The sequence below is a fragment of the Eschrichtius robustus genome, chromosome 1, assembly GCF_028021215.1.
Source record: "Eschrichtius robustus isolate mEscRob2 chromosome 1, mEscRob2.pri, whole genome shotgun sequence".
Classification (NCBI taxonomy): Eukaryota; Metazoa; Chordata; class Mammalia; order Artiodactyla; family Eschrichtiidae; genus Eschrichtius; species Eschrichtius robustus.
The window spans coordinates 72,989,889-73,005,700 of record NC_090824.1 but is presented as its reverse complement, the minus strand read 5'-3'; the positions used below and the strand labels follow the sequence as shown (position 1 = coordinate 73,005,700).

Here is a 15,812-nt window from a genome sequence, read left to right as displayed (position 1 = left end):
GCGATGTGCGGGCTTCTCATTGTCGTGGCTTCTCTTACTGCGGAGCACAGGCTCTAGGCGCACAGGCTTCAGTAGTTGTGGCACGTGGGCTCAGTAGTTGTGGCGCACGGGCTTCATTGCTCTGTGGCTTGTGGGATCTCCCCCGGCCAGGGCTCGAACCCGTGTCCCTTGCATTGGCAGGCAGATTCTTAACCACTGTGCCACCAGGGAAGCCCGCATGAGCCATTATTGAATTCCACGGGCTAAGCAGGCTTTTTGCCAGATGACTGAAATCTTTAAAAGTTGCCATGCTAATGAGTTACTACTGCATTCTGAATTTCCTTACTGTGACCAGAAAAACAACATATTCAGTGCATGGTTTTACATTATATCATGGAGCTATAGCAACCACTCATCCTGCCTCTACATCTGTTTTTCCCTTTTTGACAGCCATTCCATTGGAGAAAAAGAACTGCTCATTTTGCTTGGTGGCCTCTAAAATGTACATGTCTGGCATTTTGGGCAGTGTTTACAATTTCTAAGCTTTAATTAATCATAAATTTTGGACATCAGTGATTGTTTTACAGGGAAAAAAAACTACTGCATAAAAATCTAGGTTCAAACTCTGGTTTTGCTATTTATTAGCTTTGAGATTTGGAGCAGATCACACACACATAATAAAAGAGTTGACAAAAAAGGGAGCTGATTTACAAGGTCACCAGTGATTCCATGTACCTGGCAAGAAATGTTAAAAAAATGAGCCTAGAGCAGCAGTTCAAGTTTTTTGGTCTTAGGACCCCTTTACATTCTTAGAGATTATTGAAGACTCCAAAGAGCTTACTTTAGAAAATTCTAGGAAACAAGAATATACACACATTCCAAGAGCCAACATGTAGCCTCTAGAAAACTCCACTAAACACATAAGAAAATAAAAGAGGTAAACAATGTCTTAGTACCATAATGAAAACTGTTTTGACTTCACAGACCCCTTCAAAGGGTCTTGGGAACCCTCAGGCATCCTCAGATTATACTTTGAGAACCACTGGCCTCGAATATCTTAACATACAGAAAGCAGAGAAGCTGTCAAAGACCACTAGAATCATATCAAGAGGATCCAGGAGCCAGCACAAAGGGACTCCCACTGGCCAAAGACGGGACAATTTTAGTGTCAAGAATAAATGCAATGGATTAAAACACCAATATTTTTTAATTCATGAATTCTTCATGAATCACATACCTCTCTCACTCTCTCTCAATGGCTACCTTTTGAGGACATTACTAATTAGCTGGCTAATGGAGCCAACAACAGTTGACCCTTGAACAACATGGGTTTGAACTGTGCAGATCCACTTATATGTGGGTTTCTTTCAGTAGTAAATACTACAGTGCAACACAATCTTCTGTTGGTTGAACCCACCAATGGGGAGGGCCGGACTGTAAGTTATATGTAAATTTTCAGCTTCATGAAGGGTCAGCACCCCTAACCCCCATGTTGTTCAAGGGTCAACCGTAATTACTTTAAAAACTGGTAAATAAAGAGAAAGAATCAGGCATATTTCCTGCCTTTCCTACCTAAATTTTACCCAGGAGAACCAAGTAGCTGATTAGCAGAAGTTTCTCTTTATTCAAGTATTCCAGCTAATAAATGAAGAAATGATGGAGATGAAGATTTTGAAACCCCTAATGAATTGATTAGGCAGCAAGGATCACCATTAACTGTTCACATCTCTCTCTCTTTCTCTCCTTCTCTGTCTCTCTCTGTCTCTCTGTCTCTCTGTCTCTCTCTCTCACACACACACACACACACACACACACACAGAGGGAACTGGTGTTAAATGCCTCCTGATAAGAGTACACACACACTTAGAGTATTCTTGACAAAAAATGGAAATAGAATTTGACCCAGCCTCTAGATGTGACTACCAATTCCCAAGAAATTTGGTGGCTAAAGGAATACGTTAAACACAGGAACACTTAACATTTAACTCTGTGGGATGTTATTGGCAAAATCCAGCCAATAGACCAGAATAAATGGTCTGGTTTGGCAAAAAATAAATTACAAGGAAAAGACAGTGAAGGGTGAACCTACAGGCTAAAAGGTACTAAAGAGGCATGTCAATCAATTGCAATGTCTGGGCCTTATTTGGATCCTGATACAAACAAACCAAAAAAAAAAAAAAAATGAAGAAAACAGATAAATCTCAGCGCTGACTAGATATTTCATATTTGATTATATTACAGAAGTTCTTAAAGTATGATAATAATATTACAGTATTAAAAGAAAAGAAAGAGTCCTTGTCTTTCAGAGATGTGTATAGAAATACTTACTAGTGAAATAATAGGATGTTAGGGATTTGCTTCAAAATAGTCCAGGGTGTGGGAAAAGAGGTTGGGATCTAAATGAAGAAAGATGGCTATAAATTGACCATTGTTGAAGCTGGGAGAAAGGCACACAGGGTCCATTGTAATGTTCTATTTCTGTATATGTCTGAAATTTTCCACTCCAAAAAAACAGAAGTGGCCATGAAAACATCTGCTTGTCTTCTCCAGCAATTCTGTGAGCTGGGAAGGCAGGTCCTCTCTGCCGCCCAGCACTCAGCAGCATGGAGCACACAGCATGTTTTTGAGGCACCCCATGACCGAGGCTGCCAGCTGACCTGTGACAGGGTAGGTTCAGCAAAGAAGCCCTGAATCCGCTGTCTCTGAAGCTGAGACATCTTTCCAACAGAGCAGGAAACAACACTGCATTTAGAGTATGATCCTAGCCAAGAAACAAACGAAAACTCAACACAGAGAAAGGTGTAAAAACTCTTCACAGATAAAGAACACACATGAAAACAGTAAGTTTAAGTTTTTTTGTTGTTGTTGTTTATTCTCCCAGGTATAGGGACTCCGAGAATTTGCTTTTCTTTGCATCTTTTTCTCTGAATTTCCCAAATTTTCTGCAATTACTGTATTAAATGTGGGAAGAAGCCTAATAAACTATTTTTAAATCATCTATAATACCAAAACTCTATAGACAGTTCTTTTTAAATAGTAAGAATATTTTATTTGTTATATTTCTGTGAACCTTTCCATGGCTCAGATAAAGGAAGAACATTATAATCATGAAGAAAATATTAAAAACTATCATTGTGGGATTTTTAATTCAATTATGAAAGCAACAGAAAAACACCCTTTTTATATTTGGGAAAGGGGAGATACTCTTCATTATCTTTTCCTCTATAAAATAAAGGAGAGAAGCTATTTTTAAAAAAACCCTGTCTGGACAACCTAGCCCAAGAAAATCTCTTGAGATTCTTCTAAAACCTCAGTTTCAGCACAGAATGCTGGGGACAAACAGGGGTGTCTGGGACCTAATGAAAGGCCTTCTGTCCAGATACTGGACAGGTCTGGAGATGTGCATCTATATACATCTATGTATATGTATATCCCACCATCACCCCTCCCCTCCCCCAACCCACCCCACTCCTTTCCATCAGTTCAGGGAAGAGAAAGGGAAATTTAGTTTAATGCCAAGATTCCACACCTGGTAACACCATATTCTCCAAGGGAAGATGTGTCCCACAAACAAAAACAGATTTTTTTTTCTTTTTTTTAGAGAAAATGTTCCTTTCAGATGAAGATTTTAAAAAAAAAAAACTAGGCAACAGCTTAGAATCCTATGCCTGCCTGCTTCAATCATTTCACTTAGAAAATAAATGAAAGAATATGTGCGCTGTATCTATTAATAATTGAACATGAAAAAAAGAAAAACATTGGAAATTGGCATAGATAATTGTTATGTTTTGCACACGGGTCTAATTAAACTTGATTTAGACTGCACACTGCCTTTTTTTTTTTAACCCTGCTATTAAATAAACAAACAACAACAAGAAAAAGAAGCCGAAACTGCCACTTCTCCTGTGCTTTATATATACTGTGGGAGGCTGTACTCAAAGCGAGGGAAAAAGTTAAAATGACTCAACATACAGCATTGTAACCTTGAAGTTAAAGAGTGTGAGACTTCGACTACGTTGCCAACGTGAAAATCATCCAATCTGACATTTATTAGCTGTGCGACTTTGAGTAAGCTGTTTAACTTCTCCGCGCAGCATGGGTTCCTCTTGTATAAAATAAAGAGTGGGAGTGTCATAGGGCTATACTAACTGAGATGAGAAATGGAAAAATTCCTAAGACAGTACCTAACACATACATGCTCTATAAATGCTACCTACTATTGCTATTATAACCTAATACACCTTTTTTCTACTCTATCCTCTCCCTTTTTTCCTTTTTTCATCCAAGAAACAAAGATTTTACAAACTTCTAATTCTTTAGCCTCATCAGTGAATACTGTAATCTATTTTAAACCTGGACTCTTCTACTTTCCCCAGAGCAGAAATAAACTTTTTGTCTAGGAAAAAACAAAAAACAAGGATGCAGTTAGATTTCCCTTTACTTTATGCCAATCATGAATGGTAGCAGATTCCTAACTCCCTGAACCTAGAAAAAATATCTCACAGTTTCTGAGATCCTAGGCAATCCTCAGAATTAGAGACAGTCACTCCCCAGTCCCCACCAGATGCCTTTGAACTGGGGATCTAGTTTCCAATTCCACTAAGTCTCTCATGGCTCTTTTGAGAAAAGAAGTCATTCAGACAACCTATGCCAATAAGAATGAGGGGGAGAAATTTACATGATTCTAGAGAAAGGAACACAAGTCTTAAGAATATTCACATGTCGGGCTTCCCTGGTGGCGCAGTGGTTGAGGGTTCGAGCCCTGGTCTGGGAAGATCCCACGTGCCGCGGAGCAACTAGGCCCGTGAGCCACAACTACTGAGCCTACGCGTCTGGAGCCTGTGCTCCGCAACAAGAGAGGCCGCGATAGTGAGAGGCCCGCGCACCACGATGAAGAGTGGCCCCCGCTTGCCGCAACTAAAGGAAGCCCTCACACAGAAACGAAGACCCAACACAGCCAAATAAATAAATAAATAAATAATAATTAAAGGTGCTAATAATTAAAAAAAAAAAAAAGAATATTCACATGTCATACACAGCTTTTACTCAAAAGAAAATTCTAGGTGTGTTGTACTATCAGGGAGACTCCTGGATGTGAAATAGGACATGAAAAAAGAAAACAAACCAAGATCATTATATTCTAGGCTACAAGGAGTCAGAAAGGGGAGGTGGAATGAGATTCACACATGATTTAGGTTCTAAAAACATGGGAACTGGTATGAGAACTAAAAGCAAAGTTAATAAGTCTTGCATTTAAGAGAAGTTGGCAGATAAAGGAGATAAAGAAATCTGAAGTGAGTGCTGTCCAGCTGTACAGTGTATAGTGCTGAGTAAGCAGTAAAAGATTTAGCAGCAATTAATATGAAATAGTCCAGTAATGGCATAGTCAAAGGCCTAGGTATCTCTGTATATATCTGCACCCAAGCTGAAGTGAATGTAATGGGACAAATCTTTTATTCACCAGAATTCTCAGAAAATAGGCAGTATTTATTTGTGCTAGTTGTTAAGGTATAAAGTGAGGACTCCTCCCACAGCTGCCCCTATGTGGATAGAACTTTGATACTCGAGTGAGAAAGAATATGAAGGAGGGGTAGAATCAGTAAAGCTGGGGAAAGGTCACATAGGTCAAACTGTGACTCTTCGAGTCTACGCAAAAGCCTATCTGATGGGACACGGTTTCCCGGGGAAACTGCGTGGGAAAAAGTGTTGCACTCAGAACGCTCGTGAGTGACACAGACAGCACTTTAGGACACAGACACTCGGAGGCAGAGGGGGGTGTGAGCAAGGAAGACACAGGAATGTGTGGAATCACGAGAAGCCTCTGGGTTGAGCCAAGTTTAACTAAAAACCTCCAAAGGGCAGAGAAAACCAGTTGGTACTCAGTTACCAAGATATAAGATTGATGGTATAAGGAAAGGATGCAAGTGCATTAAAAGATCAAGACTCCATGGGGACCTAAAAATCATGGCCATTTGACTAAGGGTGGCCCTGGGCCATCATATATCTCAACGACTTACTAGGCTCTAAGGAATCCCTGGGGGACACCAGGGGGCAGGAGAACTTAAACTGGACCTGGCTGCTTCTCCCAGGGCTTGGATCACAGTGGGCAGCTGAGCAGGGACAGACAGACAGCACAGCAGTTGAGATTTCCAGCTGTGAAACCAAACCGCGTGGGTTTGAACCTCAGCTTGCCATCCACTAGCTCAAACTCAGCGCTTGTTCTGCCCGCGCAGACATCCACCCCTGAGCTTTCCCTCTTTCCAAATTCTCTTGGTTGTGGGTCACTAGCAGGTGTTCTCCCCAAGTAAAGAAACACAGGATTTCTCAACAACATACAACCCCATTATCCTCTGCTCCCATGTCAGTAATTCCAGAAAACACATTCTTCGCCTAATCTTTGGATGGATTCCTTTCTGTTTTGTCATCATGGTGCTGCATTACTTCTTTTTTTTTTGGTATTACTTTTTTATTCTCGCATCCTTCCCGCAGTGTACACAAGCAGGACTCCCAGAAATTCTCCATATATCTCAGACCTCAGCCACTGCCAGGGGCTGCGTGCTCACCTGCAACTCAGTCCTTACACAGCTAAATGCTGAGCGCCCACCCCAGGCCTCGGCAGCAATGCACTAGAACCCGAGTTTCCCACGGGGCCTGAAGGCTTCTCTGAGACCAGGCTCTTCTCTGTCTTTTCCAAATGCATTGTCAAAGCTGTGACCTTTAATATTACGGGAGGCTCTCATTATTCCTAGAATCCCATTCCCTCCTGGTTTTCCAAAGTACTGACCCAGAATTTACCTAAAAAGGAGCAGACATAGAGGCCAACCATCTGAGAGGAGTAATGTGGTGAAATATCAGGGGCTAAACCTCTAGATTTATGCTATTATTTGACATCGCCACCCAGGGTTACGGTGCCCTCCGGACACTATCCCTTTCCTCCTGTCTTTCCACATCCCTCCCTCAAGAGTGACTTTTCAGAGTCATACACCTTGGTCTGGTAGGACAATCCTGGTTCCAGAGCCCAGAGAGCTGTATCCAGGTCCCAGTGTACCAATATAAACTATATGGCCTGTGGACGGTTATCAATCTTCTCCAGACCTCAGTTTCCTTCTATATAATATTTTGGATGCTGAGATCTATTTCCTGCCAGCTGTAACACTCTGTGATTCTAAAGTCCCCATTTACGCTTTGGCCTCAGTGTAGAGAACTACCACGACATGAAAACCCTGAGGTTCACTTCATGTAGGAGATTAGTTCTTAACTGATAAACTTCTTTAATGTGGGATCTTTCTGACCAGCCACCTAGGCCCAATAAGAATAGCCACCATTAATGGCCTACCGCGTCCCAGGCAATGCTCTTGGCAGTTTACAAAGTCAACTGAGACTTTAAAGGACCTTAAGGAGGAAAGGGCTCCTTGGCTACAATTTAACTCAGCCCCCTCTGCTCTGTTGAGCCCAAGAAGCAATGCTTGGTAGACTTACACCTCACCTCCCACTTTATAAGCTTTACAACAGCAAGTAAAGATGTACACAAAAGTACAGAAGGAATTAATAAGCCACAAGAAGACTTATGTCGAGAATGAACTAAGCCTTTCAAAAAAAATTCTAAGGACAAAGCAGGTGGTTTAGTTATTTAGAGAGCAAGAAAAAATGATCAAGGCAGGGCCCGAACTATTGCTCGGGTAAAACAGTATAAAACAGCAGATGTCAAGGACATGCCATGCTCATCAGTAGCACTTTGTTCTCTTTATTGGAGAAAAATGAAGCAATCCTTAAAGGCCTGAAGTCCCAGGCAGGAGAACCCAAGTCTCCAGACTCTTGAATACACCAGGATCTAAAGGAACTTGCAGACTGTTAAGCCTTGAGTTGGGTAAAGCGATTCTTGTTTTGCGAATAGTTTGGGAAAAAAAAATATCCAAGGTTTCTCACAAACTTAACAATCTATAAGTCTATGAAAGAGCTAACTTACTAAGATACACAAACAATACACACAAAGGAGTCAGAGAAAGGAAAGATCTAGTATCATTTTGGACTTGGCTTTGGCCTCACTGGGCAGGAGGAAATGGATGTGAGATGGAGAAAGGGGAGGACAGGCATTGGGATGGGGCAAAGTACAGGTAAGAGTAGGGATGAATAAACAGGTTCCTTGGGGAAGAATAAGGAAACAGCCCTACAGAGAGCAGAGTGGGGGCTGGTTGGCAGCAGAACTGCTCTGGGCTGTAGGACACTTCATTCTGTGGCAGATCTCTGAGCGTTTGTGGGACTTCTGCTATCACTGCTCATCCCCCTCCGCCTGCAAACACGGACCATCTTTCCCCGTGCTCTGTCGCTTACCTAATCTTTTCAGAATCAGTAACAAATAGATGCTGTATCTGAAAGCCTACACGCCTGAAATTTTTTTTTTTTTAAGACTCTAGACGGCTGCATCCTGATTACTTGGTGAGGATTTTTATCACAACCTTCAGATGTTTTGAGGTTATCAGATTTAGCATTTTATTAAATCCAAAACCCAAGTGGTTTTTTTTTTTTCCCCTTGGTGAGACTTCCAAACCTTTTTTCCCTCTCATGTAGAAGCAATGCTGGCTCCAATGCCTTACCATTCAGAGAAGAATTTTTTGAGCTCTCAGATTACTGCTTATAAACTACCGACTGATGGACTTGCTCAGGTTCTGTTACTGCCAAAGCACGACACACGTTACAAATAACAACAGATGTCTCTGACATAGCTTCCTACTTACCCTGCCTTCAAAGCTCATCATAGTGAGAGCCACAAGGGATCCAGTTAAACATGGGCTCCTCTTAAAGGTTTTGATTACACCATCAGTCACCTTCAGAAGTAACATGACTATGGAAGGCAAAAGAGCACCAAATCATTCCAGCAACTGAAAAGTCTATGAACTCAAGAGGTTTAAAGGATTTACATTTTCTGTACCAAAAGTGATTAAAGACACAGTTTTCTTAATATCAGTCTCTGGACATATTGCAAAAACAGAGGTAGGCCCCCAAACCACTTCAATATACTCTTCCATTGAAATCAAAGGGAAGGAGGTTAAGAGGAAATGGATAACCTATTCTTATTAAACAGCCAACCCAGATACAAATGACGTTGAACCATGACCAAAATTTTCCTTTCCTGTCTTAGTCCTGCAATGAGCAAGGGAGACCTGCGTATCCAAAATCCATCGACACTCTGGTCTCCGTTCCCTTGCCTGCCTCACCTCCAACTAAACCTCTCCGGCACTCCACCCAAACCTCACCACCCAGCATCCCTCCTCTGACTACAATACCCTCAGCTTCGGCTGCCTCATTAAAATCCCCTTCATTGTGATCAACCATTTGGGCCTCATCTGAAGTTTCATTTCACGTCCCTTCTTACTCAGCTTCCTTTCTAAAGGCCAACATCTCCATAGAGCGCATCCCATAACACCCTTGACAAATGCCCTCAAGATACCTTGCTCACCCTTTTGTCCTTCCTCTTCTGCCAAACCCCATAGCTGATGCCTATGGTAGCTCTGTCTGTGCCCACAACTGAGCACCTAGGCACTGCAGAGTCATTCAACATTCATGAGTACCAACCACTAATGAGTCAGTCCTCCACAATGCTGGGTGATCCCACCCACTCATTCTCCCACTCTCAACTCTTATTTCACTTTCAAAGGGCCACCTCTTCTGACATCCACACCACCATCACTCCCATTCCCAGATGACCTTGCCTCCTAACAGAGAAATGGAACCTATGGCATAGCAACTTCTCAGTATTAGACTAACTTACTACTGACCTTCAGCTTCTGCCCTCCTGTTGCATCCTGTTCCTCCTCTCACCCAAGGTCAATCTCTCCACTGGGCTTTAGATCCCACTTCACCCCACCTTCTCAGACTCATATAATCAATTACCCCTTGTCTCTTCTCTCCTGTCTATTCAACCAACTTCTCCCTTTCAACCAGATCTTTCCCATCAACAATTCAACACACTCGAATCCTATTTTTAAAGCTTTCTACCCTCAACCTCATGTCTCCAGCTAGTGCTTTATTTCTTTGCTTCCTTCACAGGAAAAATAAAAATTGTCCTCCTTGGATATCTCCCATTTTTCCATCTCCCATTCATTTTTCAACCCATTCCAACCTGGCTTGGCTCCATCACTCCCTGAAACAGCTCCAGGCTGGATCAATAATGATCTCTTTGTTGCCAAATTCAAATGAGAATTTTTTTTCATTCTTTATCTTATTTGACCTCCTGACAGTATCTGGCCATGTTGATCAATTTCTCCCTGAAACCCTGCAACACTCCTTGCTTTGGCCTCTACAATCAATGTTCTTCCTGCCGCCATGGCTTCCTTCTCTTTGCAAGCTTATCCTCCTCTGCCTATTCTTCCAGGGTTCAAACTCTTCAAAGCTTGAATCTAGGTCTCCTTCCCTTTTCACTCTATATCAGCAGTCAAAAGTCCAACTACCCACAGGGACAAGCAAGTAATACAATTAAGGGAAACAAAGTTGACTTTCACTTCCCCCTCAGGTCTACAATCTAAAGCACAGCAGAACAGACAGGATAGCTGGCAACAGACCTGAAGCATCAGGGTCAGATGACAGTAGGGAGAGGTACAGACTATAATAAAATGGAGAGCAGATGTTCCTACTAAAACAACAATTACTTAGCTCAAGCCAAAGTCCTGATTTATAGATGGAAACACACGATTTTTAAATCTTGGCAATTAAGATTTCTTTCTGGTGTGAATAAAAGAAATCCTGGGTTACACCAAAAGGAGAATTTATTGGCTCATTTAACCGCAAAGCCTAGAGGTACAGCTTGCCACTGGGTTTAATCAACGTGATCAGGACCAGTTTCTCTATCTGGATTCTTCATGTCCCTAATTCGCAGATCAGATCTACCCTATGGCAGCAAGGCCATTGCTAGACCTCCAGACCACATCCTGCCAGGTTTAAGCAGAAAACAAGGAAGATACTCTTCCTGGAGTTTCCTCTACCCCCCACCCCCCCAGTCTCAAAATTCCCTCTGATTAGACCAGCTTGGATTAGAAGGCCATTCTTGAACCAACCACCGTGGCTAGACGACTCAGGAATGATTGGCCAGCCCTGAGTCACACACTTCATTCGGAGTCAGGGGAAGAACTTTATCTAAGGCTAAGGTCTGAGACTGGAGGATAGGGAATTTCTTAAAAGGAAATTAGGGTGCTGCCATCAAAAGACAAAGTATATTTGGGGCAGCCAAAAAACCATAAACATGCTACAGCAACTTGTTCAAATATTTTAAAAACACTGCATAGGCCAAATAAAACAGGTTTGCTGGCTGAAGGTGGCTTGTCAACCTCCAGTCCCAATCCTGCTTTTTTGTTTCCTAGGTGATCTCATCCAAGCTCAAGCCTTCATCTACCATTTCTATACCCAAAATGCCACATTTTTATCTCTGACTCACAAATTCAACTGCCTACTCAACATCCTCACTTGGATGCCTCAAACTCATCTCAAATTCAATGTGCCCAAAATGAAATTAATGATCTTCTCACCCCACACTCCTCTCCCATCCAAAGCTGGCCTTACTCAGCGCTGTTATGTAGGGGCGGGGAGGTGGAGGGAAAAGTAAGGGGAGATAAGACCAACGTGACTGAGGTACTGCTTGAAAGAAAAATAAAATCTTTCAGGAAGTCCAAGTGTAAGTCAACTGAAATTCTATTGTTACTTCAAATATTTAAGAAAGACATTCGATATCTTAATTCATATAGATTTGCAATTTTCAATTTCCAACTCTTCCCAGTTTATTTTTAAGACACATAGAAATAAAGTATCATCAGAAATACCAAAGGCAGGGACCTCCCTAGTGGCACAGTGGTTAAGAATCCGCCTGCCAATGCAGGGGACACAGATTCGAGCCCTGGTCCGGGAAGATCCCACATGCCGCGGAGCAACTAAGCCCGTGTGCCACAGCTACTGAGCCTGCACTCTAGAGCCCGCGAGCCACAACTACTGAGCTCACGTGCCACAACTACTGAAGCCCGCGCGCCTAGAGCCCTTGCTCCGCAACAAGAGAAGGCACCACAATGAGAAGCCCGCTCACCGCAACGTAGAGTTGCCCCTGCTCGCTACAACTAGAGAAAACCCGTGCGCAGCAACAAAAGACCCAACACAGCCAAAAATAAATAATTAAATAAATAAAATTTATTTAAAAAAAAAAAAAGAAATATCAAAGGCAGAAAAATTGTCCAGGGACCTTGGAAGGTGCTTTTGTTTGCATGTTAGTTGGCACAGCGGTAGTTTTCTAGTAAACATATCTGATTTGATCCTGACAACAACCCAGGAGGTTGGTAAGGCAAATTATTACCATATTTCATCAAATCTAAGAAATCACTGATTTTAAGATGCATCATTTTATGCACCACTATATTAAACAAAAACACCACAAATTAAACCATAATATATAATGTACTATAAAACACATCTTGTTTTAAGACAAAAATGTATGTCTTAGAATCTTTGAAAAACATTATCATAAGCCTCATTTTTCAGATAAGGAACCAGAGGCTCAAACACTTGACCAAAGTTATAATTAACAAGATGAAGAATGGACTTGAACCCATAGGGATCAGTTTCCTAATTTGTCTTTTCCCCCAGTCTAGCCCCTGGGTCTGAATGACCTCTAGAATTTCTTCTGGGGCCCCCAAAGCTTTTCTGATACAAAGGTGGTAAAAGAAATCAGAACTGAATCAACTCAATAAATGCTGTAAAACTGACATGGATTCTTAAGACTGAGAATAATTTAGACCTTGACTTTTCCCTAACGCCTAGACAGCCTAGGAAATACTGCTAGCATAAACAGCAATATATGCCAGGTGTGTAAGAAAAAGATTACATCATTAATTTCAGTGCTAATTCAGTAGGGTTGACACAAAACTTACAGTTGACTACTGATTTTAAGTATGAATCACAAGATGATTTTCACTTGTGTGGTAATATTACTGGGCATCTAGTCAAGGTAAAACTTTCATTCTTTCATAATAAAATATGCCAATTTAATGATTTTGTTTCTTTCTTTGTTTCAAAAATAACCACCTGGAAATGTGCCATGTTATACCTACTTACTGCAAAGCAAATGTATAAGCTTAATAGTTTCAGTCAGTCTGTGCAAGAAGCCTTTTGATTTCAACACCTAACATCCTTTAAAAAGGAAATTTGTTACAAAAAGCCAAGAAATTTGGTGTGAGATCTGAATAGGACAGAACAGGCTTAATTCATGACTTTTAAAAAAAATTTAAATCTAACTGTTTTGCATTTTGTATTCCCCACAGCACTTAGCGCTGTGTCCTAAACATAGAAACTGCCTAATAAGTACACATGATGAGATACACAACAAGAAAAATGACAGTCCCTCTGTTTTCACAAATGTTCCTTCTTTCTAGGACTGTGCTTGCTCTGGAGGAGAAAGTTTAGCAAACTCTTGGTGGCACATCAAATTTAATACTGCAAGTCCTCAAGGAGCTGACAGTCTAATCAAGTACAAGTATAAAAGATATGCAGTTGGCAGATTACCTTTAAGTATGCTCAGTATCTGGACAGTATATTAAAATGTTTTAATATCACAGTCAAGCAGGAACGAATATAGAATTAGGAGAGCTGGTACAGTCGGTTGCTGGATATGACCTTGGGCAAGTCACTTCTTGAAATGTTTCCTTAGTTATTACCTACCCATCCCCCAAGGCTACTGCAAAAGAAATTAAGGCTGGAGAAATCTTTTGCAAACCCTGAAGCACTATACAATGTAAGTATTATAGGACTATTGCCCAGAATATTTCAATGACTTCTTTTGAGGGTCCCTTAAGATAACGTTAGAGGGCTCTTACTAAAATGCGAACCCAATCATTCATTCCCAGGTTTAAAGAATCTTTACTGCCGAAGGATAAATTCTTAACTAGTTAGCTTGGTAGATAAGGCTCTTCAAAAACTGGCTCCTCTGCAGCCCCATCTCTGGCTTTACTTTTCAAAGACCACAGCAAATACACAACTGCTCCTTGATCACATTCTCTTCCACATTTCTTTACCTTTGCAATTTTGGTGAAGTTTCGGGCTGTGATTATCCCACCACAGGCAGGAATCCACAGACTGGCTAATATAGCACCTTCCGCATCATTATGAGTCTCTGAGCTTCTCCAGGGCAAAAAGAGCCAATGCCTCATTCTTCCCAATTCCTAGTACAAAGCCACAGCAGCTCATTAAATACTGCTTGAGTGACAGCCAAGGGAGATCCTCATTTGCATGCCACACAAAGATGGTACCCAGGAGAGAATCTCAAGGGAAGGCTGTCAAAAAAAAAAAAAAAAAAAAAAGGCTTAGAGGCCCTAATGAAAATACTACAGGCCCACATCTCTTACCCAAATCCCGTACAGCCAAATGTGTTTTGGAATGCAAAAATTTTAACATTTTAGAAATGTAATATATACTTTATGCTCCCCGTGGAGTGTAGGTCAGCACCTCATACTCAAACACAGTAATACCTCTGCAGCAAAACTGACGGATAACCACACTAAACGAGATAAAAGAAGAATATAAATAGACTCCTGCTCAAGGGAGGTCTTGCCGCCAAATGGGTTACAAGAGCTTTCTGAGCATTTTGGATTTTGGAATTAGAGAGAAAGGATGGGGGATCCATATCACCAGATGTGTGTAGATGGCTCCCATCCATTTTCTCATCTGCTCAGAAATTCACTATGGCAGGACTGACCTATATTAGGCAACAAACAAAAATGGCCACGTACCCAAACAGCAACATAGGCTATACAATATTCTGAGAAGAAGGGGCTCAGAGGCACATGCAAAGAGTCTTTATCACTGGCAACTGTAGTAGCTTCTAAGAACATTAAGGGGGAAAAAAAAACCAGTAACAATTGCCGGGTCCAGCACTGAAAGACCAGGTGAGAAAAGCAGCAATAAGCAGAGCAGGAAATGAACGTATGAATGATTGTGTAAATAAATACTATTAGAAACTCCTACCACTGATTTCTAAATGTATCTCCAATAGTGGGGGCAGAAATGTACACATACAAACAATGGCATTCATCAGCCAAAATCAAGCTGTCCCAGACCAACACAACTTGCTTCCATATCAAAATAGAAACAGCAATGCATGTCCCCTGCTCTCTAGAACTTCAGGAAAGAATTACACTTTTTGCAAATAATATATAGATATAGGCATATATTACATATATTTTTTAAACAACTAGAAAGACTCCCATGAATGCCTTGCATGAAAAATTTGTTTTAGAATCAAGTGCTGGGCTTCCCTGGTGGCACAGTGGTTGAGAATTTGCCTGCCAATGCAGGGGACACGGGTTCGAGCCCTGGTCTGGTAAGATCCCACATGCCGCGGAGCAACTGGGCCCGTGAGCCACAGTTACTGAGCCTGCGCGTCTGGAGCCTGTGCTCCGCAACAAGAGAGGCCGCGATAGTGAGAGGCCCGCGCACCGCGATGAAGAATGGCCCCCGCTTGCCACAACTAGAGAAAGCCCTCGCACAGAAACGAAGACCCAACACAGCCATAAATAAAATAAATAAATAAAATTTAAAAAAAAAAAAAAAGAACCAAGTGCTTTCCTAAGAAACTGGTAAGTGCCTTTCTTTCTAAAAAGAAGTACTAAGTAAGCAGGAAGACAAAAGAGATGACATAATCCCATTTCCAGTGAATCCTAACACCCGGACACACATTTTGTGGTTACCTATGAATCTAAATTTCTTATTCAGGGAGTGGGAGAACATTTATATCAGGCACCTCAATTCTATCAGACAATAGAGGCCAATGGTAATAGCAAGAGCTACCATTTACTCTACTGAGC

The 15,812-nt window shown here is 41.5% G+C and overlaps 1 protein-coding gene across 3 annotated transcripts in view; it reads right to left on the bottom strand.

The window, feature by feature from the left end:
• STXBP6 (syntaxin binding protein 6) overlaps window positions 1-15,812 on the bottom strand; it is a 265,283-nt gene that overhangs the window by 232,126 nt on the left and 17,345 nt on the right. Inside the window, exon 1 of one of the 3 annotated variants that reach the window (XM_068546780.1) lies at window positions 14,025-14,159. The exons of the other annotated variants lie outside the window; for them this stretch is intronic. The gene's annotated coding sequence lies outside the window, so the exon portion shown is untranslated. Of the gene's footprint in view, window positions 1-14,024; window positions 14,160-15,812 lie in introns of those variants that run through there. 3 annotated transcript variants of the gene reach the window in all.